We start from the raw sequence: 13650 nt of genomic DNA, 5'->3' as shown, positions 1-13650 counted from the left end.
CCAAAAATTGGTGGAGTGTGTTATTTTGAAGTATAACCGTAGAGCTGTCCTTAAATTAAATTGGTTTGTGAAAGTCATTCAGTCTTGTCCAACTCTTTGTGACCCCGTGAACTGTGCAGACCATGGGATTCTCCAGGCCAGAATACTGGAGTGGGTAGCCTTTCTCTTCTCAGGGGATCTTCCCAACCCAGGGATCAAACCCAGGTCTCCCACATTGCAGGTGGATTCTTTACCAGCTAAACCACCAGGAAAGCCCAGATTAAATTGGTCTAGTAATACAATTTGCTAGTATTTCTATTACTAAGTAACACACATTCATACACTATATCCTATGATACATATTTACAAAGATGAAGGTATAGTTGGCCTTCTGTAGCAGCAGTTTCTGCATTTGTGGATTCAACCAGCCATGGATCAAAAATATTTGGAAAAAAGGAAATCCCAGAAAATTCCAGAAAGTAAAAATTGAATTCACTGCATACTGGCAACTATTTATGTAGATTTACATTGTATTTGCAACTATTTACAAAGTGTTAGGTATTATAAGTAATCTAGAGATTATTTAAAGTATACTGGAGGAAATACATAGGTCATATGCAGATACTATGCCATTTTATATAAGGGGCTTGAGCATACCTGGATTTTGGTATCCGAGGGAGGGGGGGCCTGGAACCAATCCCCAGGGATACTGAAGGAGGACTGTATTTTGTAATATATGCTGGTGCTTCTTTTACTGCATCTGTGACTAGAGATCAGAGTCTTGGTAATTCACATCTGTTGACTGCCTGTAAGCAAAATTAGCCCTGTTGAGATCTGAGAGGGCTGATATTTGTGCCTGTGAGCTGGTAGTTTGGGGACTGGTTCATATTGTAAAGCTACTTTTTGGTCCAGGTTGATTAGTGATTTGTGCCCATAGCCTACTTGAGTTCTTTCAATGGGACTTAATGATGTTGAGATGTCTGAAAGGCTCTGTTTATTCCTGAGTGTCTTCAGACCTGTCTCCAGTCCTCCTCCATAATTCAGATGGGATTAAGCCAGTTCTCAATCACAAACAACTTTAATTCATAGAAAGGATTGCACTTTAAAATCATGATTATTTTTCTGAATTTGTGCTCTTTCAGGTGATGCTGTCACACCCAGTTATTGTCACTCTTCCTCCCATTAACAGGAGAAGGTGCCTTTGTCCTCCTGAGGGCCACACTACTGGAGATGCATTCACACCATGGGCATAAGCCCCTACCATATCTAGGACACTGTTCTGGCCCTTATTGGGGGATCCTTTATTTCTTTTGTTTATACTCAGCCTTGATCCAAAGAGCAAAATAACAGAAATTGAAAGTAGTTGAAAAATGGAAAACAGTATTTGTGATTCAAGAAACTTTGGAACCTGGTGTTAGTTTCTGTGGAAGCTTCAGTTGAGAGGATACAAAGGAATAGTTAAAGCAACAACAGAACTGTCATTACACATTGAGGGGCCCAAATGGGTGGCACAGGCAGTCAATCTGAGCGTAGAGTTCCTAGAGAAATCAGATGCTCAGGCAAGAAGAGGGGGCATTTGAGCTGGGTCTTGAAATGGAGCACAGGGTGGGGCAGGGTGGCAGCTGATAAAAGTTGTTGTCTGCACAGATGAGAGATACAGAAAGGATGTTCAGAATGTACTCCATCTTACTAAAGGAACTCTGATGTCACCTGGTATGTTCTTTGAGCTCAGTAACTACTGTTTTAAAATCTAATGTGGAGCATATCTTTTAATTCTCAGTTTAAGATGCAAAGCATGAATATATTTCTTTAAGACAATGTTAATAAATTCTAGACTATTTCAGTAAAAAAGATAGCTTTTATATGCTACCATTTTTAAGTTTTTATTTTAATTTAGACAAAATATTTGACTAAATTTTTTATCAGCTACTTTCTAAGCCTGTATGTATTTTAATTCACGATGTGTGTGCTGTGCTAAGTCGGTTCAGTCATGTCTGACTCTTTGCGACCCCTTGGGCTGTAGCCCACCAGGCTCCTCTGCCCATGGGGATTCTCCAGGCAAGAATACTAGAGTGGGTTGCCATGCCCTCCTCCAGGGGGATCTTCCCATCCCAGGGATAGAATACAGGTCTCCCGCATTGCAGGTGAATTCTTTACATCTGGGCTACCAGGGAAGCCCTTAACTCAATGATAGTGATGCTTAATTTAAGAATTCCTCAGTTGTTATTTTTATGTACCTTTTATAACTCATTGTTGTATGCAACTATAAAGTTATTGTGTGACATTGCTAGAGAAGTTCTCTTGACTGGATTATTTTGTCCATCAATGTGGTTCATATATACCATATGGTTAATATATACCAACTGGTAATGTGATAATTTGCTCAGCCTTGGCAATCAGTACAGATTGACAAGATAACACAACAAACAATTTTGGCTGTGATGATCTAGTTTTATTTTGTTGTTGATTGTTTTTAACCACTGCTTGTCTTTATTTTACCAGCTAGTGGTAAATAATTAAAGTATTATCAAGCATGGTTGTTCCCTCCACTTCCAGGAACATTAGAATCTAACACTATTGTCTGTGTCCCCTTTAAACCATATGTAAAGTTCTAATATAACAATGTTAACAATTTAATATGTAATCCTCTTCAAAATAAGAAGTTCTGCATGGGTAGGGATAGGTATCTTGATCATCATTTTAGTTCCAGCACCTGAAATAGTACATGGCACAGTTATCTTCTTTGACTACTGAATGAGTGAATGAGCAATGCTAAAGCTGATTATAATCATTACTCACCTCTTCATTAGCATTTTGTAGCACTTTCCAACTCAGTATTTCATATATAGCACATGAAAGCTGGAGTGATTATTAAAGGTGATCTAATTCCTTTTATTATGAATGGGGAAAAGCTGAGATCCAGAGAAAACATTGACCTGTGAAGGACACAGAGCCTGTGACTGGCAGAGTTAGGCGTAGAACTCTGGGTGCCGCGTGGTCAGACCATGTTCCCATTACACTCCTTGCCACTGCCCACTGACTACTCAGTCGTTTCTCCCCAACAGTTCAATGTTATACATAGTTGGTAATGCTGCTTTCTACACGTATAGCTCCAAGGACTTTGCTCCCTGGTATTTACAGTGTCTAACTGGATTATCCTGAAGTAACATTTTTCAAACCAAAGCTGACATCTAATAGAGCCAGAAAGTTCCAGAAGTTCCAGAATACAGATTATATGAAGCAAAGAGCTTTCTTGCTCTTGTAAGTTCAGTAATTTCACAAAAATGCATAGATAAGGTTGGGAGAAGGACACTCTTATTATCATATTATAAACTACATGCAGTTTCTTGAAATAATTTGTGTCAGATGTCATTAGTTTGAGCTGAGTTGGCCTATGATGGTTGGCCTAGTGACCATTCAGGTAGGGAAGGAAACATGAAATAGCACCGTGAGTTGTTTGTTAAGAGAAATAAATTAACCAGTTACTGACAAATATAGAAGAGGCCTGGGTTTTAATTTGGCTCCATTTGGAGTTTAGAGTGAAACTGGATTTATTTTCTTTTAGTGTTGTTCAGTCACTAAGTCGTGTCTGACTCTTTGTGACCCCAGGGACTGCTGCATACCAGGCCTCCCTGTCCTTCACTATCTCCTGGAGTTTGCTCAAACTCATCTCCATTGAGTCAGTGATGCCATCCAACTATCTCATCCTCTGTGGCCTCCTTCTCCCCCTGCCCTCAATCTTTCCAAGCATCAGGGCTTTTTCCAGTGAGTCAGCTCTTCACATCAGGTGGCCAAAGTATTAGAGTTTCAGCTTCAGTCATTCCAGTGAGTGTTCAGGGTTGAGTTCCTTTAGTATTGGCTGGTTTGATCTTTTTTTAGTGGGAAAAAGCCTAATGATAAGGTAGGTCTGTTTACTCTGGGTCCCAACAGAAGTGCAATCAAAATGGGTAGAGTATGGTTTATTTAAAGAAGCTCTCTGCAAAGGTACAAATGGGAACCACCAAGGAGAGTCAGTGACCTAGGCCGGAAAGGAGAATGAGTGGCCCAGAACCTGAAAAGAGTGTATTAGTTTCCTGTTGCAGCTGTAACAAATTACCACGAAGTCAGTGGCTTTTAAAACAAGACTTCTGGAGGTCAGAAGTCTGAAGTGGGTTTTATGGGCCAAAAATCATTGTATCAGCTGGGCTACTTTCCTTTCTAGAGGCTCTAGGAGAGAATCATTTTCTTAGCTTTCTGGCTTGTAGAGGTCTTTTGCATTCCATGGCCACTGTTCCTTCCTCCATTTTCACAGCCAGCAGCAGTGGGTCAAGTCCTTCTCACATAGCACCCCTCTGACCTCTTCTGCCACCCCTTTAAATGTTTAAGGACTCCTGTGATTATATTTTCACCCAGGGTAATCCAAGATAATTTCCCTATTTAAGATCATGTAATTAACTTTAATTTCATTTGCTACCTTAATTCCTTTTGTCATGTAAGATAATATATTAACAGATCCTGGGAACTAGGACATGGGTATTGATGGGGGGCATATTATTCTGCCTACCACAAAAAGTGAAAGGTGCATAGAGTTTGTTAGCTTCAGCAAGCTGTGAACTTCAGTCAGGAATCCATCTAGCCTAAGGTAACCTTGTAGAAAAAAGCCAGGGAAGTAAATGCTGCGCCTTCAAGCCTCCTGCCAGAGCTCGCCATTGGCTGAACCCATCTGAAAACCAGAAGGTGTAGGCACGCTGTTGATGTAGTGTACTCCATACAGGGAGGCAAGGGAGAAGGAGGGACCAGAAGGGTCAAACTGAACCTGTCCCACAAAGGAACTGTAGGCATTCTAGGTCTTGACTTCTGGAAGACTTTCTGCCTCAGTATAGTTTTTGTGCTTGCCTGGTAGCTCAATTGGTAAAGAATCTGTCTGCAGTGCAGGAGACCCGATTCAATTCCTGGGTCAGGAAGATCCCTTGGAGAAGAGTTAGGCTACCCACTCCAATATTCCTGGGCTTCCCTGGTGGCTCAGATGGTAAAGAATCCGCCTGCAAGGTGGGAGACCTGGGTTTGCTCTCTGGGTCGGGAAGATCCCCTGGAGAAGGGCATGGCAACTCACTCCAGTATTTTTGCCTGGAGAATCCCATGGACAGAGGAGCCTGGTGGTCTACAGTCCACGGGGTTGCAAAGAGTTGGACATGACTGAGCAACTAAGCAAGCAAGCAAGCATAGTTATTGTGCAGTCATTGCTAATGAAGTGCCCATCACCCAGCAGAGGAGTTAGGATGATGGGAGAAGCTGTATCATTTAGTTTTGTAGTTCAGCCAATATTTGCTTCCCTTTTGTTATCTGCAAGTATTTATAGTAAAGTCTTCTTTAAATAGTTCCTTCTAGTGTTAGCTGCATGCTGTTAATTAAGAAAAGGTTCATGTGTGTTCATTTAGACACCAGTGTTAGTGGACATTCCCTGCTGCCCCCAGGCCACCCCAAGCCTACTGAGAACAGTAATTGATGAGGCCTCTCAAAGCAGTTTCTCTCCCTTCAGTCTCCAGGAGCTTAATGGCAGAGTGTTTCTTGATGGGGAGCTGTTGCATGTGGGGCAAGACAGTTCTTCCCCCCGCCCCGAGTGTGCCTCACGATGTGTGGGATCTTAGTTCCCCAACCAGGGGTCGAATTGACACCCCTGCTTTCAAAATGCAGAGTCTTAATCACTAGACCACCAGGGAAGTCCCCTTTCTTCCTTAAGTGAGGACTGTCCAGTGTGTTACAGAACATGTAAAATTTGTTGTCTGCACCCACTCAATACCAGTAGGGTCCCACAGTTGTAGCAACCAAAATGCCTGGCGGAGGGTAGGGGGAGGCGGTCAGCCTTCATTGAGAACCACTGGAGGTGAAAAGGGTAGTATTAGTATTTAGAGGCACACCAGTCTCCCCAGTAAAGGCATATGACTTCCGTTCTCCTGGATTTAGTTTCCTCATCTGTAAATCAAAGATAATATCCACTTCTCCAGGTCACTTGTGTCACTAGTAATAACACCTGTGCATAGTCTGGCAGAAAACCCAGTCAGGAGGGTGGGCAGTCTGAGCCTCAGGTCTGAGAAAGCCCTGGGGATGAGACACCAGTTGATCTCCCTTGGCTCCCTGCCCTCACTGGCCAGCAGATGCCCTGTGGGCCATGGGCTCCTCTACTGAGAAATACCCATTCGGCTTCTGTGCAACCTTGATGTGAAATCTCAACCTACGAGTATTTTTTGGCTTCTGTTACATGTGGAATAAGAATATTTGGATGAAGTCACACTTCATTTCTTTCCTGACCTTCCTAATATAGAGGATAAATTATACATATCTGTGCCTAGGGATTTTTTTTTTTTCTTTGCTCAAACAGTTGAATATTTCTACCACTACATAATTTACTAAATTCAGCATAAAAAGTTATAATTTTGCTCACTCACAAGTGGCTTGCTGGGGCCATTGGGAGCTTCACTCTCTTCGGATTCAGAATAGCTGCAGGGTAGGTTCAACGCAGTTACTCTTCATCCTGCACAGTTGGCCTTATACTTCTCTGCATTCTGTATGGCAGGTGTCAGCTTAGCAGTACTTTAAAATAGCATTTTAAAATCTTGTCTTCTCTTGAAAAAATACTGTTATATATAGCTTGTCCACATCTATAAACACGTGAGCATCTTGACCGTACCTAGTTTTCTTAACTTGGGTTGTTTTTTTCCCCAAATTTATTTATTTTAATTAGAGGATAATTACGCTACAATATTGTTATAGTTTTTGCCATACATCAACATGAATTGGCCGCAGGTATACATGTGTCCCCCACATCCTGAATCCTCCTCCCACTTCCTCCCTACCCTATCCCTCTGGGTTGTCCCAGAGCACCAGCTTTAGGTATCCTTCCTGCTTCATGCATCAAACTTACACTGGTCATCTATTTTACATATGGTAAGGTAACTGTGGAGAAGGCAATGGCACCCCACTCCAATACTCTTGCCTGGAAAATCCCATGGACGGAGGAGCCTGGAGGGCTGCAGGCCATGGGGTCACTGGGAGTCGGACACGACTGAGCGACTTCACTTTCACTTTTCAGTTTCATGCATTGGAGAAGGAAAGGGCAACCCACTCCAGTGTTCTTACCTGGAGAATCCCAGGGATGGGGGAGCCTAGTGGGCTGCCGTCTACGGGGTTGCACAGTCGGACACGACTGACATGACATAGCAGCAGCAGCAGCAGCAGCAAGGTATATGTTTCAGCTTTTCTCTCAGGTCATCCCACTTTTGCCTTCTCCCACTGAGTTCAAAATTTTCTTGAACTTTGGATCCCATTATAATTGTGGAACTTATGGTTGCCAGGGCTTAGAGTTGATATTTTTATGTTAAACAAAGCAACTGCTGCTTCTTTATGTTAAAACAAAGATTCCAAGTTACACAAATGGAGAGAATTTCTACATCATGTTTTCAAGTTTCATACTAATGAGATAATCAGCTTAATCTGCTTTTTATTATACACAGTGTGACCAAACAGAGATGGATCATAGGTGTGGGATTGATTTATTGAAATTATTATATGTATCATTATTTCTCATTATCCTGTTTCTGTAGTGAAAGCAAAACCAACCAACCCATTCGGGGAACGAATAGGTTAACTTTTCTGACTCTACTGTAAGGAAAAACCTTCCTTGACTCTTAGCTTATGAGTTTCATTTTGTTGTTACTTACTAGTAATTCATCAGTGTCACAATTGTACTACAGATAGTAATCCTTAGAAGAGAGGCCTTGTGTTCGAAGGGTACTGGAGAAGACATCTTCCAAGAGTTAGTTTTTAAGGAGGTGTAGACACTCATGCAGCTGATGTGAACTTGGGGATGTTAGCACAGGGGGACCATTCTGGGGAGGAACAGGCAGGATGCTGCTACTGTGGTTTGGTGTGTAGGGCAGAGCCACAAAAACAGATCAAAAAACTGAGATTTGTAGCTGGTGTGTTGGGCCCTAAGTATAAAGAGGGAATGACAGTTAGAGAAACAGAGAAGGCCCAGGGAAGGAGTTAATTGACCTGAGGTACACACAGCCCTCACCGACTTAGAACAGTAGAAATGCTGGCAGGCTGTCACCAAGCAGGACCCGGAGCTTTGAAGGATGAGTGGGTGGTGAAGCCAGAGACGTGGGTGTTGATAGCTGCAGCTCAGGGGACAGCCAGGACAGTCAAAGAGAGAGAGAAAAATAGTGGGCTCAGCACAAAATTCTGGAGGAATGATTGCATCTGGGGGTCAGCCAGAGGAGAGAAAGTGGCCAGAGAGTAAACATGTGGAGCTACAGGGGTGGCTGAGAACCAGCCGGTAGTTTCAAGAAGGAGGAGGTGACTAATGGTGTCAGGTATTATGGAAGAGAATGAAGACTGAGGCAGGGTGCAGGTAGATCTTTGGAGACTTATGTTGGCTGCCCATTGAGAGTGAAAGATTGATTGAGAGAGAGGAATTAAGGAATAGTGAGAAGTGATGCACCAACCCTTGGCCTGGCAGGGAAATAAAGATATCAGTGGTCACTCCAGTTATCTGAGGGGGACCAAGTGGTAGCATCCAAACCCTCCTCTATCTTTGATTCGCTCCTTGCTGTGGATGTGGTGCTGTGGTTCTGTGTGGGGGATGTGGGGTTGGCTGTGTGCTATGTTGAGAAGCTCTCCCAGTTTCCACGGTCTGGGTTCCAAGTCTCCGAATGAGCATCCCAGTGCTAGAGAATGAAACACAGAACCTATACTACTGTCCCATCTGGGGACTTAGTGCCATGGTGGAGCCAGGGCAGAAAACCATCCCCTTCCGCATCCCATCTTGGCTCCAGCTTGTACTGGGGGTGAGCTGGGAGCATCACTGTGGAAAGCAAGAAGGGTCAATTCCTACTCTTAGTTCACAAGCGGGATCGTAGTGGAAATGCAGCAGCAACTCTCGAATGGGTGCTCGCTCCCATCCACGGCTCTTTGTAAATCAGAGACTGGAACAAACAGAACTGACCGCTCTGTTTAAAAAAGCTTTGGGGGAGTTTGTAAGGAAATTAAAAGAAGCCTAATGCTATGTGAAACATGTAACCTAAATTCAAAACAGAAAAGAAAGAGCCGTTATTGCCTTTTCAACATGCTTTACCTATTGTTTTTGTTTTTCCATTAGGTTAAACAGCAGAAAAGAAAATGGCCTTTTACAAAAAACAGGAAGCTTTCTCCTTTTATTATTAACAGGCATTACCATTCAGGGCAGGAATTTAGGTAGATTCCTCTCTCCCTAGGAGAAGGTGATGGCAACCCACTCCAGTGCTCTTGCCTGGAAAACCCCATGGGCGGAGGAGCCTGGTAGGTTGCAGTCCATGGGGTCGCAAAGAGTCGGAGACGACTGAGCAACTTCACTTTCACTTTTCACTTTCATGCATTGGAGAAGGAAATGGCAACCCGCTCTGGTGTTCTTGCCTGGAGAATCCCAGGGACGGGGGAGCCTGGTGGGCTGCTGTCTATGGGGTTGCACAGAGTCAGACGCGCCTTAGCAGCAGCAGCCTCTCTCCCTCCCGCCTTGTCCTGTGGATTATAATGCAGTGGGTACCACACAGGGTCTGGATCCCTGCAGGTTAGACAGAGATCTAGATAAGAAGCATGATATTGTTAAAAAATGGCATTTCAGAGAATGGTACACCACTAATCTCACAAAACTGAGAGATGTAGGTCAAGCTTTAGATGCCTGTTGAAAATAATTGAATTTTACAATAGAGAATTCCATGTGTGGTAAAGCAAAGAGCCCGAGGTAGCGACATGCTAAGGCCAACAGTGATAAAGAACCCAGTCAATTCCATGTTTGGGTTTTCCGCCACATGTGCATCAGCTTGGGTCTGAATTTCCCTCCCTTGCCTTCCCTAATTGCCTCACTTGGCTTCTCAACTTTTCTGCAGTTTTAGAGAAGGTGGTTATTCCATTACATAGAGGGTCCACTTTCCTTTTTTCCATAATGGAAGGGAGAGCTCAGTGAGAGAGAGAATTTGAAAGAGCTATGGATCCAGATGGTAATAATACCTCTTGATTTCATGAATTATTTCCATCCTCTTCACAAAATTCCCTTTCATTTTAATAAATGTTTAAAAGAACTGCCAATAAGAGGTCATCTTTAAATCCCTTCTGTATTTCATGTTGTTGATTTTCAAGGTAAAATAATTGAAAAGTAACAAAGGCTTAATACCCAGCCTTACTATTCTAAGAATAATTTTTAATTGCTTACTAAGCAGACCCATTTAGAGGATGCCGAGAGTACATATATAGGGGCTTCCCAGGTGGCTCAGTGGTAAAGAATCCACTGGCCAATTCAGGAGACATGGGGTTGGATCCCTGGGTCGGAAAGATCCCCTGGAGTGGGAAATAGCAACCCACTCCAGTATTCTTGCCTGAAAAATTCCATGGCCAGAGGAGCCTGGTGGGCTACAGTCCATGGGGTCGCAAAAGTCAGACATGACTGAGCAACTGAGGATGCATGTAGAGTATAGACCATAAAAATAACTTTAAAGTAATTATCTAAAGAAGTCATCTTGCTGTACACCTGAAACTCATACAACACTATAAATTAACTATACTTTAATTTTTTTTAAATGGTTAAAAAAAGATGAAAAAAAGTTATCTTAGTTTTGATAATCTTTCTTTGTCCTTTCCCTTCTCTGCCACCATCATGTTGGAAGTTTAATTAGGATATCATATAAGTGGAAGTTTGGGGTAAATTTCATCCTCTTTAAGGTGTTCTCCATCAGAAAAGAGTCACTTAGATGTTACATGCTGCCAAAGGTAAATTATTCATGTCTGAAATGCTGATTATAATCAATTACTCTAGAAAAAGTTTCTAGTTTCCAGTTTGTTTAAAGATTGAGATAATCTGCTTAATTGTTAGTAACAGTTTAATAGTTTATGTAATAGTTTAATAAGTTTATATATAGAATACATATATACCTACCTTTCATTCCTAAGCAATACATACATGTTTCTAAATCTTTCTGTTCTTTATATATACAACACATATATATATATGAATATAAAATGTACACCTCCTCTGTTCTAGGCTATCACACTTGGCTTTCATAGGGAAAAGCTGAGGCTGAAGTGAAAAGACTAAGAACCTAGACATTCTCTTCAGTTCCTCCAGAGGTAGTGGTTCACAGTAGGGTAAAACCATATCCTTAAATCACAGCCTCTGCCCACAGCAGTCAGGGAATGAAAATAGTTGTGTGGGCCCAGGAGTACCTTTCATTGAAATGCAAGCACTTTCCATGCCAAAAAAGAAAGCAAATATAAATGATACTTAGATTATTTATTCATTCAACAAGTATTTAATAAACAAAACCTGTGAACCAACCCCTATGCCAGGAATTTAGCTATAGTTTGTGTTATTTTCATATTCCTTTGACTGGGTTTACTGAATGTATACTTTGATTAAAGTCTATAGTAAATAAAAGAACTAATTATAAGAATCAAATGCTTTCCTATGTTTAATGCAGTTATAAAATATCAATAGATGCATCTGATAGATTCACTTCTTTTTTTGTTCTCATAGATGGTTATGACATGTATAGCAAATGGCAGAGGGCTTCTCTTTATAGTTCATTTTATTGCATTTTTAAAATTATTATTGGAGGTAGTGGAACTTTCACTAGGAAATTAAAACTCAGCATCTTTGCCCTTGAGTGTTTTACTAAATTACCATTACCAGTGACGGCATTTGTTTCTTGCTGTGAGTAATCGTATTTGTTTCTGCATGTTTAATCATGGAATTTTCATTCTAATGATGGATATATCCCATATTTTCATGCAAAATAGATCTCATTTCAGCCAACAAAGAAGAAAAGAGGTGAGATAATGAACTAGTTTCATGGATATACCAGGCATCATCAAAATGTAAACCTGGACAATCATTCTTTAGGGGCCATGATTTAAAACATAGCTTACTTCTCTAGCTAAGAAGATGCTTTAGTTTGCTTTTATTCATTCCTATTTTTTTTATGAAAGGGAACTTTTTGTGGGAGGGGAAAAAAAAAACTTTTTAAAGTCTTTGACAATGTTCTCTGGTCTCTTTAATTATTTGTATCCTCTGCAATTACTTTTGCTGGCTTAATCCTAATTTTTCCTGCACCATTATACCAAGTTTCCTGTCTCTTCTTGTTTTCCTTCTATATTTCCATTTGTGTTTTCAGAGAAATTTTTTTACTAAGATGCCATCTGGCCATTCTTAAGAAGCAGTTCTATGTAATTTCTTTGGGTCTGGGACAAGGGCACAAGGTACTCTTTCATATCACTCCATTGAAACCATTTTTGGGGCAAAAGACAGTAACCAATAAACTATTTGCAGAACTTTATCAAATTCTCTCATTTCCTAGTTTTAAAGTGCCTGGTTATTTGTTCTTTGAAAATACAGGGTTGGATTTTTTTTTTTCTCAGTTACACTAGACTTTTCTATTCCACACAAAACATTGAACTTCTAGGTGAGCAAATCTTCAGATCAGATCAGATCAGTCACTCAGTCGTGTCCGACTCTTTGCGACCTCATGAATTGCAGCACGCCAGGCCTCCCTGTCCATCACAAACTCCCGGAGTTCACTCAGACTCACGTCCATCGAGTCAGTGATGCCATCCAGCCATCTCATCCTCTGTCGTCCCCTTCTCCTCCTGCCCCCAATCCCTCCCAGCATCAGAGTCTTTTCCAATGAGTCAACTCTTCACATGAGGTGGCCAAAGTACTGGAGTTTCAGCTTCAGCATCATTCCTTCCAAAGAAATCCGAGGGCTGATCTCCTTCAGAATGGACTGGCTGGATCTCCTTGCAGTCCAAGGGACTCTCAAGAGTCTTCTCCAACACCACAGTTCAAAAGTATCAATTCTTCGGTGCTCAGCCTTCTTCACAGTCCAACTCTCGCATCCATACATGACCACAGGAAAAACCATAGCCTTGACCAGACAGACCTTTGTTGGCAAAGTAATGCCTCTGCTTTTGAATATGCTATCTAGGTTGGTCATAACTTTCCTTCCAAGGAGTAAGCGTCTTTTAATTTCATGGCTGCAGTCACCATCTGCAGTGATTTTGGAGCCCAGAAAAATAAAGTCTGACACTGTTTCCACTATTTCCCCATCTATTTCCCATGAAGTGATGGGACCAGATGCCATGATCTTCATTTTCTGAATGTTGAGCTTTAAGCCAACTTTTTCACTCTCCACTTTCACTTTCATCAAGAGGCTTTTTAGTTCCTCTTCACTTTCTGCCATAAGGGTGGTGTCATCTGCATATCTGAGGTTATTGATATTTCTCCCAGCAATCTTGATTCCAGCTTGTGCTTCTTCCAGCCCAGCGTTTCTCATTATGTACTCTGCATATAAGTTAAATAAGCAGGATGACAATATACAGCCTTGATGTACTCCTTTTCCTATTTGGAACCAGTCTGTTGTTCCATGTCCAGTTCTAACTGTTGCTTCCTGACCTGCATACAAATTTCGCAAAAGGCAGATCAGGTGGTCTGGTATTGCCATCTCTTTCAGAATTTTCCATTTTTTATTGTGATCCACATAGTCAAAGGCTTTGGCATAGTCAATAAAGCAGAAATAGATGTTTTTCTGGAACTCTCTTGCTTTTTCCATGATCCAGCGGATGTTGGCAATTTGATCTTCCTCTGCTTTTTGAGCAAATCTTACATGT

At 41.6% G+C, this 13650-nt stretch overlaps 1 protein-coding gene and 1 long non-coding RNA gene across 5 annotated transcripts in view; one reads left to right on the top strand and one right to left on the bottom strand.

Annotated features, from left to right (window-relative positions):
• LOC129650163 (guanine nucleotide-binding protein G(q) subunit alpha) overlaps positions 1-13650 on the top strand; it is a 318833-nt gene that overhangs the window by 158155 nt on the left and 147028 nt on the right. The gene's annotated exons all lie outside the window — the stretch shown is intronic.
• Positions 2588-3765, bottom strand: LOC129650171 (uncharacterized). Its single transcript, XR_008713646.1, has 3 exons — positions 3603-3765; positions 2779-2915; positions 2588-2692 (listed from the first exon to the last, which is right to left on the bottom strand). It is a non-coding gene; the product is annotated as an uncharacterized LOC129650171 (long non-coding RNA).

Source organism: Bubalus kerabau, chromosome 4 (genome assembly GCF_029407905.1).
Source record: "Bubalus kerabau isolate K-KA32 ecotype Philippines breed swamp buffalo chromosome 4, PCC_UOA_SB_1v2, whole genome shotgun sequence".
Lineage (NCBI taxonomy): Eukaryota > Metazoa > Chordata > Mammalia > Artiodactyla > Bovidae > Bubalus > Bubalus kerabau.
This window is presented reverse-complemented; position numbering and strand designations above follow the sequence as displayed.